This window comes from Schistocerca nitens, chromosome 3 (genome assembly GCF_023898315.1).
Source record: "Schistocerca nitens isolate TAMUIC-IGC-003100 chromosome 3, iqSchNite1.1, whole genome shotgun sequence".
NCBI lineage: Eukaryota > Metazoa > Arthropoda > Insecta > Orthoptera > Acrididae > Schistocerca > Schistocerca nitens.
In genome coordinates this window covers 847852534-847858182 of record NC_064616.1, presented here as the reverse complement: position 1 = coordinate 847858182, position 5649 = coordinate 847852534, and the positions used below count along the sequence as shown (strand labels likewise).

Here is a 5649-nt window from a genome sequence, read left to right as displayed (position 1 = left end):
TCTAAATCACTTGTCTGTACGAGAGCACAAAACTGGCGCGTCTCGCCTGGCAAACAATCCAAAAGGAAGTGTGTGAATGCATGGTGTCTGTTCTTTCGGACATATCAGAAAGAACAAACACCAGGCAGAATCCACAGCTGTGATACATTACAAGGTGTACAACTTTGCTTCCGCCGGTTTTTCAGCAACATTTGAGGATTTAATGAAACAAATTGGTTACACATGTATCATTCAAAGTATTTTCCACCGCTGGCCACTATTTTCTCCCATCTTTCGGGAAGTGTACGAATCCCGTGTCGAAAAAGTTGTTCATCTTTTGAAGCGATCCACGAATCGATCCAATTTGTGACTTCTTAATGAGATCGGAAGTGTTGGTCAGCCAGGCCATGCGCCATTGATCTAAACAGGCGATAGTCGGAGGGAGCAATGTCTGGAGAAAACGGCGGCTGGGGTAGGACTTCCCATTTTAACGTTTCCAAGTACGTTTTAATCTCTTTTGCAACGTGGGGTTGAGTGTTGTCGTGCTACAAAATCACTTTATCACGCCTCTCGCTGTATTGCGGCCGTTTGTCTTTTAATTCTCTGCTCAAACCCATTAACTGAGTTCGATAACGAGCACCTGCGATTGTTTCACTTTGTTTTAACACCTCATAGTACACGACGCTGAGCTGGTCCCACCAAAGGCAGAGCATGATCTTGGAGCCGCGATTATTCGGTTTGGGGTTCGACGTGAAAGCACGGTCGGGATATCCCCATGATTTTTTGCGTTTAGCATTATCGTAATGGACCCATTTTTCGTCCCCGGTCAAAATGCGATGCAGAAATCCTTCCATTTTTGCCTCTGAAGCAACTGTTCACAAACACCGTTCAACGCCTCTTGGTTTCAGCTCACACGGGATCCAAGTTCCTTCTTTATGAATCATGCCCATAGCCTTGAGAGGTTTTGAAATGGCTTACTGTACCACTCTAACTAATCGTGCCAATTCTTCTTGAGTTTGCCGCGAGTCTTCTCTCAGCAATGTCTTCAGTTCTGCATCTTCGAAAACATTCTCTCTTCCACCACTATGCCGGTCTACGGCGTTAAAATCACCGTTCTTGAAGCGTTGAAACCACTCACGACACGTTCTTTCACTAAAAGCGTCCTTACCATACGTACTTGAAAGCATTCGATGAGACTCAGCCGCTGTCTTCTTCGTGTTGAAAGAAAACAGTAACACCTACCGCAAATGACGAGAATTAGGCTCGTAAACTGACATTTTCAATTAAGAACAACTTTTGATGCAGACACAAATCGACTAATGTTTGAATGAGGTTATGTTGACCGAGGTCCAAGCTAACTGCCTGACGTTCTCGATCTTTTTCTTTCGACCGTTACTTACCGTTGTCGGTACCTATCGGCAAACGGCGGAAGCAAAGTTGTACACCTTGTATATATAAAGTGAAGGTGGAGAGCGGAAGAAAGGAAAGGGAGGGGATCACTGCTGTCAGCTGCATCGGGACATTACGCGGAATCAGTGGCGACGAGTAAAAATGCGTACTTGTCCGGGATTCGAACCCGTGGGCTCCTGTTTACTTTTTTATTCTTCTTTTTTTCATTTTTTTTCGTTGTTGATCGTTGTGTTTGGTCGTTGCGGACGTCACATGACATCCGTTCAAGTTCGTTTGTTGATTCTTCCACTCAGTTTTTTTATTATAAAAGCCAACCAGCTCTCTGACCGAACACGCTGAGCTACTGTGCCGGCGTACTTACTTGGCAGGTGCATTAACCATTGCGCCATCCGGGTCGCAGTGTCCTTGTAACTGAGCGGAGTATCTCAACACGCCTCACGACCGATTCACATTCCCATCGAGCACCACCTATCCGCAGTCCCTGTTCAATTCCTCCAAGTTCGCTACTCTGAAATTCCCACAGGAGGTCGGACGTATTTGTGCATCCGTACTGAAGATGGATCCATTGCCCAGCTAGACGTCCGAAAGAACAGACACTACGTATTCTAACCACTGCTTCTCAATGTATTTATTCCTAAATGAAATCTGTTGCAAGTAATATTTCTCTATTTCCAACGAATAGGTCAATACATGGTATCGATACTAGGAATAAGAGCAGTCTACATGAAGACATAAAATCACTTACGTTGGTGAAAAAAAGGGTCGAATATTCAGGAACACACATTTTCAATAAAGTGCCAGCAAAAATTAAAAGTATGGTTTCACATAAATCACAATTTAAACAGAGTTCGAAAGACTTTCTGATAGGCAACTCCTTCTACTCTATAGGTGAATATCTTAAAGGGACTGTAAGACCAGCTTAAGTAAAAATTCATGTTAGATTTCAGTTTTGGCAGCACTTGGTCATATCAATCAAGATGCATGATAAATTTAATAAAAGTATATAACTATGATTGATCCTGACAGTGTATTAATTCTGTAAATATTAGCTGTTCCAGTATACTGTAATGTATTCGCATATTTCGACAGTCTTCTGACAAATGGTCAGGGTGGTGAGTATTATATTCTGATGTTTTATGTATTTTATGTTACACTTTCTGACTTGTTTCACACCCACGATAATCATCTCATTTTTGGGTCTATGGAACGGAAACTGAATCTAATCTAATCTAATCAGAGGGCTACCAACACTGTTCTACTTCAGACAAGGGGAGGGACAAGACATAAAAAGTGTGAGCCTGTCACACTACTCTGAGCAGTATAGGAGATATTCACTAAAATGGCAGTCAACTCTTTAAAAGTATTGTATTTTGATAAAGGAAAGAAGTAATCTGGTTTTTTAAGTTGATAATAATGGGCCATTTGCGAGGTTTGAAAGCAATGATGAGGATAAATTACAGCTTTCTCACGGAGTTCTTAAAATCTGAGGAAGCTCATGGGTGTTTCGAATGAATCTGTTGTAAGAGATGAGCCGTGAGCGGCTCTCGTTCTTTCCGTTCATAGCTTGACGTCGTGTAACAGCGGTAGTGGCGTCTCGATTCCTTCTGTGTTAATGGTGCCACTGAGTTGCTAGTATTGTTTGTCCGTGAGTGGCAGCAGCAGCGGTTATCGATAGCCAGTACTGTCGTACTATCTTTGGTGTCACGGCTAGGATTCTGGGTCGTCGTGTGTGTCAGGCAGTTCGGCTTGGGACGGAGCAGCGAGGAGGTCCGCAGTACGAGGGCAGGCCGGGACCGCTGGTGGCGTGCACGCACTGTCGGACCGAGGGGCTGTAGCAGACGACCGAACCCAGGACGTGTGAAGCTGAGTGAGCCGTGTTCAGTACTGAAACCTCCACTGTTTGAGATATTGCTGTTGTTTGTGTGTTGCTGCTCCTAGGGTCGGTGAGACCAACCGCAACAAGTGGAGTCTGTCAGGTTGGTGGAAGCTATTAGCCGCCTTCTACTCCTTGATGTTAGTTTGGATTTAGTATTATTCTGATTACTGAAGTGCAACCAGCGGTATCTTCTGCCTTGTGCCCCAGTCACCTACCCTGGAGGTTAGCATACTTTTCTGGCAGCGTACCTTTCCTCGTCGTATTGATGCTGTTCGACACGGCGTGTAGTTCGACAGCCTCTTAAGTTATACTGTGCATATGTTTTTGCGAGGTCTACCTTGGTTCTAGTGTTTCCTTCGGCCTTGGGTGTGTTTCTGAAGACATGGTTCTGTCCGTCTCTTCACCCTTGCCTAAAAATATTCCATCGTTGTACCGGTGATCGGACGTTAGGCCGATTGGTTAGTCGGTCGGTCGAAGCTTAAGCTACCCCTAGTGTGAGTTACCATCCTGTTACGTGAGTACAACTCTTGGCTGCCTGTCTCACCGCTTACACAGCTGTATTCACCTTCCTCAGGTCGATCCAGGGAGCACTGTCTGTGGATCACTCTGTCTTATTTGGACAAGCTGTCATAATTGTTTTAAATTTACCCTAATGTTTTAACATGTTATTGCCTTCCCCGTTTGTAATTCCGGCCTTCAGCCATTAATTCTTTGTAATACTGCTTGTGGAATTCAGCCGACAAATTATTTTCAATTTTTTCTTAATGAGGCCTTCAGCCGTTACTATAGCTTGTTACCGTTTTGATTGGTCAGAAGAAAATGTCTTAGTATTGGTTAGTGTGTAACTGCCTTCCTCACTTGTAATTCAGGCCTTCAGCCGTTGTGTATTCTGAAATTGCTGCTGGCCATCAGCCGTTAATTGTTTGTAACATTGCTTGTGGCTTTTTGCCAACAGATAGTTTCAGTTCTGTCTTGATAAGGCCTTCAGCCGTCACTATAACTTGTTACGGTTATTAAGATTGTTAAAAGGGTTTTTTGAGTTTTCAACGTGTAATTGTCCACGTTATTGGTAATTCAGGCCTTCAGCCGTTGTGTATTTTTGAAATTGCTTCTGACCTTCAGCCAACGAATAATTTTCAACCTTCTTAATCAGGCCTTCAGCCGTTTATTTTATGTAACATTGTTTGTGGCCTTCAGCCGACAATAACTTACCATTTTTCTAATAAGGCTTTCAGCCACCAGTGTAGTAAAATCTTTTTAAAAATGATTGTTGAAAATCTGTTTTTTTTTTAATAAAGTGTATGTGTTTTCTGTGTAACCAACGGTAACTGAAACTTCCTGGCAGATTAAAACTGTGTGTTGGACCGAGACTCGAACTCGGGACCTTTGCCTTTCACAGGCAAATGCTCTACCAACTGAGCTACCCAAGCACGACTCACGCCCCGTCCTCACAGCTGTACTTCCGCCAGTACCTCGTCTCCTACCTTCCTAACTTTACAGAAGCTCTCCCGCGAACCTTGCAAGACTGGCACTCCTGAAAGAAAGGATATTGCGGAGACATGGCTTAGCCACAGCCTGGGGGATGTTCCCAGAATGAGATATTCACTCTGCAGCGGAGTGTGCGCCGTCCGGCACACAGTTTTAATCTGTCAAGAAGTTTCATATCAGCGCACATTCCGCTGCAGAGTGAATATCTCATTCTGTCAACAGTAACTGGTTAGGCCCCGTCCACACCTTTCCTGCTTTCCCTAAGTCCCACGTCTCAACAGGTGTAGTAGGGTTGCTAAGAATTGCATTTTATATTTTGCTTTTTGATGCATACTTCTCATAAAGAAAAAAAAAACATTCGTATCCAAATTGTTGAATAATAGTGCTGATGACCTCCTGTACAGAACATCATCATTACCGCCATCACCTGTAGTAACAGAATGTGTTACTTTTTTTGTGACATACCGAGTGTCTCTCGTAAGAGTCGTCCGGAATATTTTCTCTGTTTTTGGAATTTGGTCTTTATAATACTCTGACAAAAAAATCACAACACCAAGAAGTAACTGTGCTACATAAACGAAAAATTGTAGTCGTGTTTCTACATCTGAAATAGGATGTCCATTCAGATTTCGTGCCAGTCGCATAAGAGTTGCTCCAGTAGCCCCTGTGAGGAGGAAAATCAGGTTTGCTTTCAGTACAAGCTGTAACGGTAGTGAAAGTTAGTTACTTTTGAGACTCGACGTGGCGCGTTGATGTTAGTCAAGAATGTACTTAAGGCAACAAAGACGCCCTTATCAACACCTCATTGAGTTGAACAAGGTCATGCGATTGGGCTACGAGAAGCTGGACTTTCCTTTTGTGATACTGCAGAAAGATTTGGCAGGAATGTAGCGACT

The 5649-nt window shown here is 43.5% G+C and overlaps 1 non-coding gene across 1 annotated transcript; it reads right to left on the bottom strand.

Moving 5' to 3' along the window:
• Positions 1–4620: 4620 nt before the first annotated feature.
• Positions 4621–4695, bottom strand: Trnah-gug (transfer RNA histidin (anticodon GUG)). The gene has a single exon. It is a non-coding gene; the product is annotated as a tRNA-His (tRNA).
• Between the last annotated feature and the right edge of the window lie 954 nt (positions 4696–5649).